The sequence below is a fragment of the Jaculus jaculus genome, chromosome 1, assembly GCF_020740685.1.
Source record: "Jaculus jaculus isolate mJacJac1 chromosome 1, mJacJac1.mat.Y.cur, whole genome shotgun sequence".
NCBI classification, from domain to species: Eukaryota; Metazoa; Chordata; class Mammalia; order Rodentia; family Dipodidae; genus Jaculus; species Jaculus jaculus.
The window spans coordinates 327,750,703-327,768,256 of record NC_059102.1 but is presented as its reverse complement, the minus strand read 5'-3'; the positions used below and the strand labels follow the sequence as shown (position 1 = coordinate 327,768,256).

The following is a 17,554-nucleotide window of genomic DNA, read 5'->3' as shown; positions in this document are numbered from 1 at the left end:
CCTTCTCACTCCGTCATTGGTGTGCATTACACACTGCAAGAGGACGGGCCATGTCTCCCAGACCTCACAGCTGGCTCAGCCTTCAAATATTAGTAGAACGTGCAAATGAATGACTGACACTGCAGAGCCCACCCACAGGCTGTGTGAAGCGGCTGAGACCTCAAATGCCTAAGTTTAGCTAGAGGTGTGAGGGAGAAATATAGGGACCAGAATAACGATCTATCGTAAGAGGGGGTGTGTAGGTAATGGAAATCTTGCTGCAGTTGGGGTGTTAATAGCAGGACCTCTACAGCAGCCTCAGCCCCAAGGGAATGAGCCATCTGCTCAGAAGACAGCAATTAGGCCACCACAGCCCAGGAGCCCAGAGCCACGTGTTTACAGCTGTGTGCTGGGTACAGAGTCTTCTAGCCACCCTCACCTGGGTTGGCTGCACAGTTACCTGCTACATAGTCAGTTTACAGTCGGTGCTCGTGTGTCTTTTGTCCCCAAGAGGTAGAGCTATTTTTTTTTTTTTTAGCATAAACAGAAGGAAAAACAAGGGAAGCTTAGAATGAGAAAATGAGGCCGAAGCACACCAAAACCCCCAAGAGCCACCAGGAGCCCTTCCGAGCTTTCTGGCGAGGCCATCGGGCCTCTGGGCAGTTCTCGCGCAGGCCTCGATCTGTTCCACTTGAGGTCCCTGGACTCCTAGAGAACGCTTGAGCTATTTTTCATTTCTTTAAAAAGGTGAGCGGAAATAGTACATTTATCCAGGACAGCTCCATACAGGCGAATGTAAAAATGCAGGTTTCTTTTTCTGAATTGGAAATACAGTGTGCAGAAAAGACTTAGCTCATGTCAAACACAGTGATGTTTATGTATTCACACATCTGCCACCCGAAATGGAGGAATGGATTAACTACTGCTTCATAGAGCCAGTCAATCTCCTTTAAGACAGGTTAGTGTTCTGAAAACGACAATAATACAAAAGGGTCCTGAGGTGTGACATGGTGAGGCACCGTGTCCAGAGGTATACCTGGGACGATGCTCTAAAGTCAGATCCACTAGGCTTCACAAACAGCTGAAAGAGGGGTGAAGGAGGGGAAGCAGTAAAAACTGATGCCAGACGAGGGGGGGGGAGGAGGGAGGGAAGGTGGAGTCTGCAGAAAGCTTTGTGCCCCTGGGTGAAGTTTATTCCCACCTGGGGTTTGAGCAGCAGGAAGCCATGCAAGCAAGTGTAAGTTCTGGAACAATAACTGCTGAGTCTGAACACCAAGAGACTGGGAAATACACAGAGATCAGAGATGTTCTTACACTTCTGAAGGCCAGGAAGTCCAAGGTTGAGGAGCCAGATCTGGTGAAGGTACTTCTTTTTGCTACATCATCCCATGACAGAAAGTGGCCAGACGGTGAGGGGAAGCTGACTTGTCTCCACAATGAGCCCACTCTTTGAATAACACCATTAATTCCCTCTTATGAGACCTCATGACCTATTCACCTCTTAGTAAGTCGCAGACCCAAGCACTATTCTATTGGGAAGTTTCCAACACACGAAGCAGGAAGGGTATATGCAAGTGATAGCAACGATTCTACGAACGGTAGAAAGGACGGATCCGATGGGTGTGAGGAGGCATGCCCACGGTCCGGGAGAGACTGGGCGCGAGGCCAGATGACCGCAGTAGAGGTGGGGGCGAGAGGAAGCACCGGCCGGAGGAGGTGGGTGCCGAGACACAGCATGAGCTGTGGGTTTCTGACGTGCAGGATGAGGAAGACCACAGTGCCATCGCCGAGAGGGACGGGATACAGGGAGAAGCCGTCAGAAGGAAACGCACAATGCTGCTGAGGCCTGTGAGAACCAGCGCAGTGACGACGTCCCCAGGCACCCATATATCCTTATTGCTACAGTCAGGTGCGCGTTGCTGGCAGAAATCGCCTGATCAAGAGCAGCTTCAGGGGTTGGGGGGAAAATGGTTTATTTTGGATGACAGACTCGAGGGGAAGCTCCATGATGGCAGGGAAAAGCGATGGCATGAGCAGGGGGGGGACATTACCTCCTGGCCAACATCAGATGGACAAAAATAGCAGAAGCGTGTGCCAAACACTGGCAAGGGGAAACTGGACATAACGCCCATAAGTCCATAAGGAGGCATTATTTCCAAATCTCTATTGGCTGGGAACCTAGCATTCAGAACACCTAAGTTTACGGGGGCCACCTAAATGAAACCACCACGTTCTGCCCCTGGCACCCATAAAATGATTACCACCTACGATATAAAATATAACACATTCAGTCTAACTTTAAAAGTCCCCATAGTTTTTATCAATCACAATGATGTTCAAACATCCCCATAGTCCAAAATCTTTTGGTTGAGTCATAATACCAAAACGTCCCCCCCAAACACATAATGGCACAGAATAAACACTCATACTGCAAAAGATGGCATTGAGCATAGCAAAGAAATATTCAACCAATATAAATTTTAAACAGAGAAAACATCAAACTCTGTAGCTTCAAGTCCAACAACTCTAGTCAATGACAAGTCTCCAAGTCCAATAATTCTAACCACTGACAAGTCTCTGGAATTCCAATTCTGCCCCTTCAGCTAGGCTACTTATAGTCCTGGAAAACCTCATCTGGGGCCGGAAGCTTTCCTTAGTAACCATCTCGTAGTCCCAGGTCTCCACTGCAACCCACAGTTCATCCTCAAGGCGCCATCGGGTCTCCATGCAGGCCTCCAGCAAACCTGCTTCACACTGCCCATGGCTGTTTCCAAAACACAAACTGTGTTGCAAATTCAATGACCCTTTTTCCTGTATTTCTACACTCCATAATATCAGGTGAGGTGCCAATTTGTTAATCCAGTGGGGAATAAAGCAGACTTTGAAGAATAGGACACTCCTTCAGTATTCAGGCCCCTTCAAAAGACTGCATTCTTTCTGTTGTCCCAATGCAGGTCAGCTGGCCCAATCTCAATGGTTGTAATCTCTCAAATGAAGCTGAATAGGCAGCTGTTTCACCCCAAAATTTCATTTTTTTTTCCCTCTGTGATATATCCCTCTGCTCTCACCTGTCCATTTCTACGCAAAGCAACCCTGCACAACTTCTCAGGACACAGTCCTAACAGCAAGCCTCTCACACAAACTGCTTCTAGCCCAGTCCAGGCAAAGCTTTTTCTCACCCTCATAAGCTAAACCTCACAGTCCATAGTTCTTAGCATTCAGATCTTGAAACTCTGACCAGAATAGTCCATCAAGCTGAACTTACAGCACTGCAAGGTGTCTCTTAGGCCAAGATTTCAAATCCTTCCACATTCCTCTTGGAAATCCAAAAGGCCAAAGCCATACAGTCAGGTATCTAGCAGCAAATGACAACACTCCTTGGTACCAACTTTACTGTTGCAGTCAGGTTCCTATTGCTGGCAGAAATCACCCAAATAAGAGCAGTTCGTTGGGGGAAAGGTTTATTTTGGCTTATGGACTCAAGGGGAAGCTCCATGATGGCAGGGGAAAATGATGGCATAAGCAGAGGGTGGACACCACCTCCTGGCCAACATGAGATGGACAATAACAGCAGGAGAGTGTGTCAAACACTGGCAAGGAGAAACTAGCTAAAACACCTATCAGTCCACCCCCAATAATACACTGCCTCCTGGAGGCATTAATTTTCAAATCTCAGTCAGCTGGGAACCTAGCATTTAGAACACCTAGGCTTATGGGGGACACTGAATCAAAACACCGCACTTACCAAGGACAGAAAGAAAGCCAATGAAGAAATGCACCTCAATGTAGAGGTGATTCGAACCATGAGGGGGATGAAATTGAATGATGATGTGGTCTAAGCACTCTGCAGAGAACAGCAGTCACAAGAAACGGTCAGAGGACAAGCAAGGCAGGAACGAGTGTCAGGCTACGGTCACGGTCACGGGAGAGAGACGGTCAGGAATCCCGGTCTGCTACAGGCCCGAGGAAGAGGAGGATCCACAAGACCCGTCATCTACATGGATCTGCTGTCTGCACGGCTTCGGAGGTGACATTTACAGGATAATTTCAGTGGCACGGTGGGGGTGGAACCAGATTGCTGTGGGCTGAGCAGTGAGGTGGAGGTGGGAAATGACTGTAAATGTGAACTCTCATCTCTAGGATCCCCCGGGGAGGGGTGAATGGTGGGGCCAGAACCAGCGTGAGGGGAGAGGCTAGGTATGAGCAGGGTGGTGGTGGGTGGGACAGAGGAACCCATCCTCCCGCCCACCACTCCCTCCCTTCCTGCTATGCCTCAGAGCTCTGTCGTCCTCCTATGGGTAGATCCCTTCCTGGGCTGGGGTGGGGTTGGGGGAGCTGGGAGAACGAGGTGCCAAGCCAGCTCCAAGTCCCACCACAGCTGTAAAATCCGTGCCACCTCCGCACCTCAGCCCTGTCTTGTCAGTCTACGGTGGCAAGGCCGGGACATCTTTGGGGAAAGCCCTTAGTGATGGTACACCTGTGGCCCTTAAGGAGCCTGAAACCAGTGTGTGGTGCTCCACAACTGGGCCAGCTCCATCCGGCCCAGCCCGACCGTCTTCACACAGCACGTCTGCTTCCAGCGGACCTGAGGCAGGCAGGCAGTAATCTGCTAACCTGAAGGGCTCAGCCTCTCATTCCACCAGCCCCCTCTGACAGTAATGACACCTGAGCCCTGTCTCCTTAAAGCTGTTCTCCTTTCTACCACGCGCAGGAAAATTCAGGTAACCAAGTCCCAACATGATTTTGTTCAAATCACTTTCTCTGAAGTTGACTGTACACGGCCAAACCCTGGAAGGGCTTCAGGCTTGCGCTGTGGGTTTGTGAGCTGCATGTGTACCCTGAGAGCAGAATGAACATCACACGGAAGTGAGACACTATGTCTACCTGAGAACCGGGGCGGGGGGGGGTGCATAGCCTGCTCATTACTTCTTCCTTCAACACAGCTCAGCCCTTGTGCCCTGTCTCCCAGAGCAAATAGAAACCCCACTTATGTAGCCTTCTAAGGGGACAGCAAGATTTGATGGGTATCTCAGCAGTGCTGTGACTCCTTGATGCCTCTTCTTGTGGGACAGAGCCAAACCAGCACTGGCCCCACACCGCAGCTAAAACCACTCACTCTGTTACAGAAGAGGTGGGGAAAGTGTCCTGCGGGAGGAAAGACTTTCAAAATCTTCACGTCACCATCAAAGGTAAGGAAGGAGCCATCAACACTCAGTCTTTTAAGCTCCTGGCAATATGAAGGTGGCTTCTGTCCACAGGTAATAACTGCGGGAGCTAGGAGGTTCCAGGCAAAGGTGATGCATAGGGGTCAAGTCTTCTGAGGAGGGACATGTGGCCCTTCTTAGTCCTGTGACCTCATTAGTAGGGATGTTAGAGACAGAATACAGCCAAAAGGTTCCCAGTAACAAAAAGCATCAAACACTGCCAGCCTGGAGGAATATCTCTTAAATCTCCATTATTTCAGAAATATAGTAAGGGCCCAGGCAAAGCTGACTTCTGGCAGAAGACACATTTGACCTCTTACACCAACCCCTTGTGTGTCACACATAGTCATTTAGTGTGGCTTGCATGTGAATACTGCCTGCTATAAGAATGGGAATAAAGACACTCTGATTGCTAAAATATACATGTTTGAGATACACAGTCCTGAAACTCGTCATCTTGAAGCCAAAACAGCAATAACCCAGCGCTCTCTGGGGAGGTGTTTTGGGCTTTGTTGCTATTGTAAATTTTCCATGGGGCCCAGAGATAGGCAGCACTATGGCAGTACAGGACCAGCCTTGGTACCACTGTCTTGAGAGGTGTTTGTCACCCTGTCTGTCTCCCCCACCCCAACTGTGTTTCGGGAATTCAAAACGTAGAGCCAGATGTCTGTCGGGGGTACTTGGCAGGCCAGAGGCGCTGCTGCAATTAGCAAGCTGGATCATGATTCAGCATCAGACACGGGCAGCAGCCTCCACCGGAGCATAGCGGACAGCTTAAAAATAGCAAAGCCGGAGCTGCCTCGCCCCAGCCCAGGTTACCGAAGCAGCAAGGCAGCTGCTGCCAGCAACGCCTGGGGAGTAGCCACCCCCCACTGCTCCTGTCTCCCCGAGTGCCTCCCGGCTGTGTGGGACGCAGCAAGGGGCAGCTCCCAACAAACTCTCCACACAGAACATCTGATGTAGAAGGGCGGGGGAGGGGAGACTACAGACAGAGCACCTAAGGGGTCACTGCTCCAGGTGGTACAACACAAATAGAAAGTAGCATTGTCCCCCCAGAACCCAAGGGGAATAATAATTGCTCCCGTAGGGGGCGCTCTCCTAAGTCAGCCTCCTTGCCTTCTCAGTCCTTTGATCCTGGCTGAGGCCCACCTCCGAGGGAGCTCATGCAGATGGGCTCACACAGGATCCAGTGGACCATGGAGGAATCCCAGTGTCCTGGCATTTGCTTCGTTTCTACTTCAGCCATGTTCTCTGGGTCAGGGCATTTTTCTAGATGAAACTGCCTTGTCTTCAGGGCTCACGCGTTCTTTAAAAATATTCTTTCTACCCAATAACCCATAAGGAGATTTAAAATAATGGAAAGGTTTCCCATTTTTCTGAGAATGCTAGTATTGAATAGATGTCACCTGTCCCCGAATTAATGCACAAAATTAACTAAATGATTCTAAAGTTTATCTGGAAGAGTAATTTCATAGGTCTAACTGAGAACATTTTGAAAGAGAAGAGTAATGAGAGGGGATTTGCGCTATCAAATTTTAAAGGGTATGAGAGTAAAATAGTAGGAGCCGCACAGGAAGGGACATCAAATCAATAGGATATAACAGAAGGTCCAGAAACAGATCCCAGTATCTCTACAATGTCAACATGTTATGAAGGTGGTATTTCAAAACAGTGGGCAAAGGATACAGTGTTCAATAAATACTGTTGGTACAACTAGCTAATCGCTTAGGTAACAGTACACAGTATCCCCAGCTCCCCCGGTATGCATAAATGATTTTCCAAATTGACTAAATGATTAAATATATGCAATAACAGAAAAATAGGTGGATATTTAATTAACCTTGGGTTGACAGTGAACTTCAAAAGCATGCAAAAATAGTAGGAAACCATAGTGGGAAAATGTTGATAGGAGTTTTTACAGATGCAATTAAGACAAATGAAAATTACAGGAATAAGCACTGTAACTTGTAAGGGATGAATCTATGAAAGGAAGGATTTTTAAGTATATATTTTACTTATTTATTTATTTTTTTTAATTTTTTATTTATTTATTTGAGAGTGACAGACACAGAGAGAAAGACAGATAGAGGGAGAGAGAGAGAATGGGCACGCCAGGGCTTCCAGCCTCTGCAAACGAACTCCAGACGCATGCGCCCCCTTGTGCATCTGGCTAACGTGGGACCTGGGGACCCGAGCCTCGAACCGGGGTCCTTAGGCTTCACAGGCAAGCACTTAACCACTAAGCCATCTCTCCAGCCCTATTTTATTTATTTATTAGAGAGAGAGCAAGAGAGACTGAGCACACTGGGGCCTCTCACCACTGCAAACAAACTCCAGGTGCATGAGCCACTTTGCGCATCAGGCTGTATGTGGGAACTGGAGAATTGAACCCAGTTCAGTAGGTTTTGCAAGCAAGTGCTTTAACTACTGAGCAATCTTCCCAGCCTGAAAGGGGATTTTATTTCTAAATGATAAAAATATATCAGTGGAAAACTGACAAGGAACATAGATCAGCAATTCAAAATAAAAGGTGCACATGGCCGATAAGCATGCCCAGACACTCTTCTCTGTCACACCAATCGCCTTGCAGGTTCGTTCTAGGCTCCCTCGTGACACAAAATATTTTTACAGGCCTTTTCCTCCTCCCGGGACACCTGCTCCCTGATCTTCCTCAGTTTAAATCCATCAACTCTGTGCAAAGCTGACCTCTCCAAGAAAGCCCTTGAATATTGTCTCAACACAGACCCCTGAGGATCTCCCTCTCCTTTCTGATAAGAAATTCCAACACCAAGCAGTTCTCCTCCATGAAACTGCCTATTGCTTTGAGCGCACACTTATTTCTGTGATTAGTATGCTGGTTGTCTTGCCGAGTGGACAAGGTACCTGTTTGTGCTGGCTATGATGTATGTAGCACAATGGTTAAATAAATTATAGAAGATTTTAAAATGGAAGCATATTTGTACAAATTAAAATGATGTTATAACAAATGAATTTATAAAAAGTGACAAAAGATATCACAATATGTTAAGTAACAAAAGGAGGTTACAAAATTTTATATATATATATATATGTAGCAACTGCTATAGAACCACAGTGGCTTCTTTTATTCTCCCTGACCATTCTCCATCCCTCCAGCATCATATCTGACCTCATGGCCTCTCTCCAAGACCACATAGGAACTTTTGTCCAGACACCTCCATCGTCACAAAAAGCAAAACTAAACATACTGTTTAACTGAACTGATTATTTGAGGCGCCCCAAACAATTAAGACGAAATATGAGTTTCAACCTTCTAGACATCTGCTTAGCCTTGGAACTGTCTTCATAAATATATGTGGAAAGCTTGACCTAAAAAATAAAAATAAAAGGAGGAAGGACGTGTGCAGGCTTTAACACTGAGTACCAAAGTTCATTCTTACCCTGTTTCAAAGGGACGGGTGTATGTTATGTGTTTGAGATGAACAAGAGCCAGAAAGGAAAAGGCAGAGCTCCAGAGAAGGCTGGAAACAGGACCCCGTTTCTCCAGGGAGGGTCCCATATAACTGAAGGATAAATGTGGGAAGCATTCACGTGGCCCACTGCCGGGCACAGAGAGAACAGCGAGGTGGCTCTAATGCTGCGCTTTCCTGGGAACTTCCTTGCATGGGAATCAAACCAGCCTGCTTGTGTGTAGCTAAGGGCAGTGCAAGTCTGCATGAGTACACCGAAGGAATTATTCAAGGACTGCTCATCTCGAAGAAAGGCTCACCCCTGCAGACTTCTCAGCACTCAGCATGTCCAGTGGCCCCAGTGAGACTCACACCCTAGCCCCAGCCTGACTTGGAGCCACATCCCTTCTTCTCCAGACTCAGAGGACCAACTTTAACTAAGGTGGACACTTCTGTAACATAAGAGGCTAGTGTGCCCACCCCCTCAAACACAAAGCTGGCTGGGATGTGCTGGGAAGCAGGCAGACTGCCTCTTTGGATCCATCTGGATAACTTTTCTGAGTTCAGAACATTGCGTACTCTTCCTAATGTTCCAGACCAGGAGTTTGGAAGTTCAAAGAAAAACAGCTTCTGTGGAAATAACCACAGCTCCCTCTCGGTGGTTCTCTCTCCTATCTCCTCTCTAACTTACCTATTCTTTTTCTCTCTCCTTTATGGTTACTACTCTTACTTAAGGAAAACATAGTTAATATGAATAATTGGCTTTTAAATCTACAGACACCCCTTCTGCCAGTCACTGTAAGAGAAACATAACCGGATTTGTTCTAATGCCAGGGAAGCTAACTCACGTTAAAGGCTGCATTCACATACCAATAATGAGACTGTTGTCCCCAAAGTCACTAAGGAGCTTCGAACACAGGGCTGTTCCAGCCCCGCCTCCTCTGCAGAATGACACCAAAGGCCAGAGTCCATCCCTGAAGCTTTCCTGTTCCTGGGAACATTCCTTTGTTCCTGATAGGAGCCTGAGGCAGAGAGGCTCAAGGATGCGTCCAGATTCCCATGCTTATTAAGAGAAGAAGCAGGAATTCAGCCCCAGCCCCCCGACTCTCCTGCAGCCCTCAAAGGTACCCTACACACAAGCTTCCCTCGTGATGACTCGTACATCCACACCGATAGCCCCGGCTTCACCCTTTCTAGCCTTCATTCTCTTGCATGCACCACCTTGGGCATCTGGCTTTACATGGGTACAGAGGAATCGAACACTGGTCCTTGGGCTTTGCAGACAAGTGCCTTAACTGCTGAGCCACCACTTCAGCCCCAGATGCCATTTTTTAGCCAAATATTTTCAACGTGTAGTTGGCTGAATTGCTGGACACGGAATCCCTGGAACCAGAGGGCAGTTTTCAAATTTTCCTATGTCTTGTTCTTGAACATGACAAATATTCTTCTACATTTTTTTTTCTGCTTTGTATTTTTGTTTTTTTTAATTTTTATTTTTTTTAAATTTTTTAATTTAATTTATTTATTTGAGAGTGACAGACACAGAGAGAAAGACAGATAGAGGGAGAGAGAGAGAATGGGCGCGCCAGGGCTTCCAGCCTCTGCAAACGAACTCCAGACGCGTGCGCCCCCTTGTGCATCTGGCTAATGTGGGACCTGGGGAACCGAGCCTCGAACCGGGGTCCTTAGGCTTCACAGGCAAGCGCTTAACTGCTAAGCCATCTCTCCAGCCCTGTATTTTTGAGGTAGGGTCTCACTCTAGCTCAGGCTGACCTGGAATTCACTATGTAGTCTCAGGGTGGCCTCAAACTCACAGCGATCCTCCTACCTCTGCCTCCCGAGTACTGGGATTAAAGGCATGTGCCACCACATGCAGCTAATTCTTCTACTTTTTAAAATGTCTGTTAAGTGGTAGGTTAGTAGCCTCACATAAATCCTTAAATACTTTGCCCTCATTTTGCTTCTGGGTTGGCTGTGATGTTTCACCCCAGAAAGTGCAGGAAGAAATCGCAGCTTCTGCTCATGGGCATGACGTGCTGTGCACGAAGGACTCCTCGCTACACCTGCTCCCAAGCTTTCACCTCAGTGAATCTCACTCACAGAAGCCACGTCACACTCGACAGTGCTCACGAAGCTCCTGCCCAACGGTTTAGGCCTGCGTGCTCTGGAGCTCACGAAACCCAGTGAAGCCTGGCCCACCGGGACAGAAACTCCCCTAGAAACAACATGCTGAAGCCGTTTGCTTTAATATTTCATTTTATTTTTACTTATTTATTCAGAGAGAGAAAGTCAGAAAGAGATGAAAGAGAAAGAGAGAGAATGGGTATGCCAGGGCCTCTAACCACTGCAAATGAATTCCAGATGTATGCACCACCATGTGCATCTGACTTATGTGGGTTTTGAAGAGTCGATGGTTTGGTTGCATTATGAAAAAAAGTTATTCTTTTGTGCCATAATGAATATTATAAACCTATCAAATATTCCCTGTTATGTAGTCCCATGGTTCACCCAGTCCAGGCTTTGGGTCTGAAGTGTCTGAAAAGGGGAGGCCTCCACACCATCCTAAGGCTGATGAGGGCACGAAACCTGGAGAGCAGGGTGAGGTGTGACGTCACACCTGCTCAGGGAGTGCCCGAGCTAGGGCTGGGACCCTGGTGTCTTCTCTCAGAGGAGGCTTCCTCATTTTCTTTCAGATAACTGGGTGTCAGTCGGATCAGGAGCCATCCCTGTGGTTATGCAGAACGTAGTAACTCCCAGAACAACATCCACACGCTCCCTGCGGGAGGACTGTTCCCCATGCAAAAGAGCCTCACAGCGGCCCAGCACGCGAGGCCCATGAGTGGTGGCTTAGGCTGCGCAGGCAAGCACTGTAGCCACTAAGCCATCTCTCCGGCCCCATTTGGGCTGTTTTTCAGGAAAGACTTCCAGAATCCACTCAAGGATGTCTGGAGCCAACCTTTCAAGAACCGGAATGTGCAGAAGCTAGCTATCAGTTGATGACCATTGGACTTCACAAGCCCAAACTCCCCTATGCAGAACATAGGAACTCTCCCAGGATACACACACACACACACACACACACACAACACAACACACATACACACAAGGGGGAGGATTTTAGCTTTATTTTTTTTTTTTTTTTTTTGCCTGTCAGCTCCTGACCTTGTCAGTCCCCTCACAATAAAGCTCTTTGTTTTCATAAAAACCAACGCCACAGCATTGCCTTCTACCTGCATCAGGCCACAGATCCTTCCTGGGGATCATCGACATCACCTGGCCCACACTGAGCCACCGGCAGTGTTCCGGCGATGCCAGCAAGGGCCTGTCACACACACCAGCCTTGAGCATGGGCATCTGATCACTAACATCCTCTGGCCAAGCCACGGGACAACCGCAGAGTGTATGAGTGACCAACAAGGGAGACCGAGAGACGAGGAGACAGAGGAGCAAACCGAGAGTGGCCTTGCCAGGGAGGGAGGTAAAGTGTGAAGGGTGACTGCACACTGCCATTCCTCAGAAAAGCACCAAGGTCATCTGTCCCCGACAACCAGGGGGCAGCTCCTGAAGCCAGAAGAGGGGTCAGTGCATCTGAGGGAAATTCAAAGAAACAGTTGCCAACTTGCATGCACGGGGCGTGCACTCAGGAGGTGAAGCGGTGGGCCATGCAAGCAAGCAGCCACCACTCATGGGCCTCGCGTGCTGGGCCGCTGTGAGGCTCTTTTGCATGGGGAACAGTCCTCCCGCAGGGAGTGTGTGGATGTTGTTCTGGGAGTTACTACGTTCTGCATAACCACAGGGATGGCTCCTGATCCGACTGACACCCAGTTATCTGAAAGAAAATGAGGAAGCCTCCTCTGAGAGAAGACACCAGGGTCCCAGCCCTAGCTCGGGCACTCCCTGAGCAGGTGTGACGTCACACCTCACCCTGCTCTCCAGGTTTCGTGCCCTCATCAGCCTTAGGATGGTGTGGAGGCCTCCCCTTTTCAGACACTTCAGACCCAAAGCCTGGACTGGGTGAACCATGGGACTACATAACAGGGAATATTTGATAGGTTTATAATATTCATTATGGCACAAAAGAATAACTTTTTTTCATAATGCAACCAAACCATCAGTTTATAATGCTGGAAACAGCATAATCACAGTTATAAAGCCCGTAATGCTTCAATGTGTCACCACAGCATGTGAATTAGGGAGATAAGTGAGACAGAAGCATCGCTTTGCCCTGTTTATTGGAATATTCCTCATACTGTCCACATTTTCAGAAGAAAATATGAAGATGAGTATTTTCTACTCATAATTCTCTGCCAGCCTGGGCTTCTGGAATCTGCCTGTCATTCATGCGGACCCCCAACTCCCTGCCCAGCACAGCATCTGGCACGTGACTCAGGCTCCGTGAAGGGTTATGGCAGACTCCACCTGCTCATGGCTACCTATTCCTTTAACATGAGCATAGAACGGCTTGGTGGTGGAGGGGTTTTCTTGCATTGCCGTGTTTGCCATCACCAGGGTGAGGCAGGCTCTCTCTGACAGGTTTCTCAGCCAACACAGGCAGTTTCCTCTCTGGCCTGTCTTCTCCCAGAACACCTAGAGCCCCAAGCTCAGAGGTAAGTGAGCACAGAAACAGAAATACCACCCAGAGGAAGAAAGCCTTTCTTAATCTCTTGAAGACACGGCTTCCTTCTGTCCATAAACTCTGTAACTTAGCCACAGTGCCCCTCCAAACAGCTTGTTCTAAACTGATTTAATATATATATATATATATATATATATATATATATATATTGCCAGCTTCTATACATATAGACAACAAGCCATGGCATTTCCCTCCCCTGCCCGCTTTCCTGAATTTTTTTAGCCCCTTTTGTGTAATGTACCCATAGGAGAGTCTGTTGAAATGCACATACTGGTACACAGGTCATGGGTGGCCTCAGAGAATGGTTCAGAGCCTGCAGGTGCTGGTCCACGAGATAAGGCTAAAGACATCTGAGATGGGCAATGCGCTATAGGCGAGGGCCAAGCAGAAGAGGCAGAGCACAGTGGACTCCGTCAGTCTGTCTGTGTGAGCCCCTTCACTAACAGAAGGTCTGTGGGTCCCGCACACAGGGCACTCCACAAGGCACTACAACCAACCTAGACACAAAAACCATTTCCGATGCCCACTTGTCTAAGTGTAAGTTTCACAAGAAGAAAATCCAAGAGACAGAAACAGGTGGGGAGAAAGGGGAAGAAAAGCAGAGCAACAGAAAGAGAGAAGGAGGGAGACAAGAGAATGGGAGGGAAGAAAATAGAAGCAGAGGGAAGAAGGAAAGACAAGAAGAGAGGAGAGGAGAGCTTATACACAAAGGAAATGTTTTGACTTGAGAAAAGAAAGCGCCCCAAGAAGACAAATTTAAAATGACTTAGAAGTACAATCTAAGACAGCCCCCTCTTATGACTGCCATTAACCCATCATTTCTCTGCAGGCTAAAGCCCCAGAATAATTCAATATTTACCTGACCTAAACTAGGGGTGGGCCCATCGCATGGCCTGGGGAGCCACTTGAAATTGATTTTTAGTGGCCAGCAGCTGTAATCAAATAACGTGAGTGTCCAACAGTAGGTTGATTAGGTTAGAACAAACGCTGTTGCACTATAATTTAGGAAACTGCAAATCTGAGCTTCCACATCAGCTCTGGACCCCAGCATTAGTGTCTGAGCGCCGAGCAAATCGCAGGAAGCGTTGGAGGAATAGCGAGTGACATGCGTGAACAGGTAAACGAATGGCGTGTGGGTGGCCTCACCCACCGCTGGCACATACACACACAGGCAGCCTCACGTGACTGGGCCTTTGCATGCACAACGCCTGCTCCTCCACTCAACTGCTACACTGCCTTGAGGACAAAACTCCGCCATCACCTCTTGGAAACTTTCCCAGGGATGAGAGCTCTGAGCCCTCACCACGGCTTTCCCTCACAACTAACACACTGAGGTCTTAATCCCCCTTCTGGCTGGATTTGGAGATGGGGCCTGCAAGGAAGGGACTAAGGTTAAATGAAGCCATAACAGTTGGGGGTCCTGATCTGACAGGGCTGGGGTGCTTACTAGAATATGGACCACCCCCACCCTGCATACACACCAGGAAAGGCCACTTGATGTCATAGTGAGAAAGCAGCTGTCTACAAGCCAAGAGGAAAGCCCTCGCCATTACCTCTCCCTGCCAACACCTTACACATAACCTTCCAGGCCAGAACTATGAGAAAACGCATCCCTGCTGTTTAAGGCAAGCAGTCTGTGGTAGTTTGTTATGGCTTTCTCGCACTGACTTGGTATCCCACATAGACAGGAGCACCTTGAGGACCAGTGTTTTTTCTACTCTTAGTACCTAATGCAGGCCTTGCACACAGTAAGTGCTCCACATTCTCTTTTTAATTTTTATTTATTTATTTGAGAGAAAGAGACGCGGAGAAAGAGAATGAGAATGGGTGTGCCAGGGCCTCCAGCCACTGCCAACGAACTCGAGATGTGTGCGTCACCTTGTGCATCTGGCTTACATGGGTCCTGGGGAATTGAGCCAGGGTACTTTGGCTTTGCAGGCAAGTGCATTAACCGCTAAGCCATCTCTCCAGCCCCACAAATTCTTGTTAAGTCTGTGGAGAAGCAAATGAAGAGGAGAAGCTAAAAATCTCATTGTCACAATCTCGCCCTTGTAGGCACAAGCCGTCTGCACCCTCTTCAAAGTAAGCAAAAACTCCACAAGCCATGCCGTCGTCACTCACAAGGGAGGGGCAGGGGAAACCAAATGTCAGCCCCCTCATTGCCTTTTCTTTTTTTTTTTTTTTAAATTTATTTATTTGAGAGCGACAGACACAGAGAGAAAGACAGATAGAGGGAGAGAGAGAGAATGGGCGTGCCAGGGCTTCCAGCCACTGCAAACGAACTCCAGACGCGTGCGCCCCCTTGTGCATCTGGCTAACGTGGGACCTGGGGAACCGAGCCTCGAACCGGGGTCCTTAGGCTTCACAGGCAAGCGCTTAACCGCTAAGCCATCTCTCCAGCCCCCTCATTGCCTTTTCTATCCACTCCAGCAGCTGCTGGTGCTGCCTGGCTCAGACGTCAGAAGCACGGAGGGACAGGTTTAGAAATAGTGAAGTGCTTGACTCACCCATATCTTTGATTCATGCAGCAACAGGTTTGGTTATTGAGCCTGGCACCAGAGCCCCTGGTCAAGCTCTCAGAATTCTGCTGGGTCTCTCTGTGCATGTGTGCTTTACCTTGAGAGATTAACAAAAGCAGGGCCTAGGGCCCCCCTCCAGGAAGGTGCAGTCCCACTGTGGAGTCCAGCGACAGGGTTTGCTCTCCTAGCCCTGCACTGGTCAGTAGACAGAGGTTGATGAACATATAGGATGCGCAGTGCATGCATGACTCAGTGGACTCAGTGCAACAAAGACAGACCAGTGGCAGCTCCTACCTCTAAGGAGCTTAAAGGTGAAGTCAATGAAGACGCTACTCAGTGACTACACAGCAGGCGCCGTGCTGTGTGCTTTCTGTATATTGAGCTGTTTAACCTTCACGACAGTTCAGTGATGTGGATGGGCGCTCTCATCCCCATTTAGTAGATGGAGAACCCGAGGCAGATGCAAGTCATTTAGTCCACATATAAAGCAATCAAGCAGTTGAGCTGGGATTGCATCCCAGAGCAAGGGGAGTTGAGGTCTCCAGTTCCCTTGTTCTCAGTGGTTGCCTCAAACAGCCACAGGAGGGTTGGGGACCTTCTTGCTCCTCATCTTTGGGACAATCTGGCTGGACTGCATGCTGGCGAAAGGGCTTGAGGAGGGAAAGTAAAGCCAGTGGATGGGTGGATGCAGGAAGTTCAGCCAGGTCAACCTCAGGGTCACTCTGTCCAGGAGATCCTGGGGAGGAAGGGAGGTGTTCCATGCAGGCTCCCCAGCAAACGGGACACCCCCATGGGTCCTGCCAGCTCTGCACTCTGTGATTCTAGTGCTCTGAGAGTTTTGAGAACAGAGAGGGGCTCTGGAGCTGGGGAGGCCACAGGTCATGTGGGACATCAGAGATGGCCACCTTTCAGGAGGCAGGCAGAATCTAGGTAGAAAGGAACTAGAAGGACATGGGGGCCCAGGAACCTCCTTGCAGAGGTACTCTGGGGGGGGGAGCACAGTGTCTGGGGGCAAAGAGAGTAAACAGGATGGGTAAGGCTAGTTTGTTCTCCCCTTGTTTCCCAGGTGCCTGGGACCATCCTATAGAGCATGACTTTCTTTCAGAATTCTTAGTGCCCATGAGGTCATTTTGCTCTCCAACTTTGGGAGAACAAACATCCTTTGACTCAGGAAAGGCACTGAAGAGAAGAATCATTTCAATGATTTCAAGAACCAGCAAATTCAAGGACCAGCAGAAACGGGCTTGGTGTAACCTTTTGCATTTCCATGGACGTTTGCTTCTGCCACATTACGGAGACTATGACCCAGTTTAGCAGCATCGACACAGCAGGCACTGAAGATGACGCCAGGCAGGTAGGAGGGGAGAGGCCCACAGACCACGGAGCACCACGAAGGCAGAGCCCCGCTCTCGGCTCTTGATCAGAGGCCCTGGTACCCACGCTGCATGGGGAGACCTGAGAGAGGACGACTTTAACAGCAGCCGCAACAGAAGACTCACAGGAACCTGCCTTTGAGTGTGGCGGGCGGCTCCCCACTCGACATGCAAAGGCAAGTGCTGCAGAGCTGGGCAGTTAGGGAGCTCCTGAAAAACTGGGTCTTCCCTGAGCTGAGGACGACAAAGGGCAGGAGCTGTGGACGCTCATTTCCATGTAAATGAAACCGGCAGCTGCAGATTTTCAGCAAAGCCACTCTCATGGGTAAGGATAAATGCTCAGCTACCTTGGTGAAACCATCCAAGACCCCATGCCTTCAATTCAAAGCCCAGGATCCAGCAGCATTCGAAACAA

The 17,554-nt window shown here is 48.7% G+C and overlaps 1 protein-coding gene across 6 annotated transcripts in view; it reads right to left on the bottom strand.

Moving 5' to 3' along the window:
- The window catches only part of Susd4 (sushi domain containing 4), a 137,107-nt gene that overhangs the window by 103,439 nt on the left and 16,114 nt on the right, over positions 1-17,554 (bottom strand). The gene's annotated exons all lie outside the window — the stretch shown is intronic.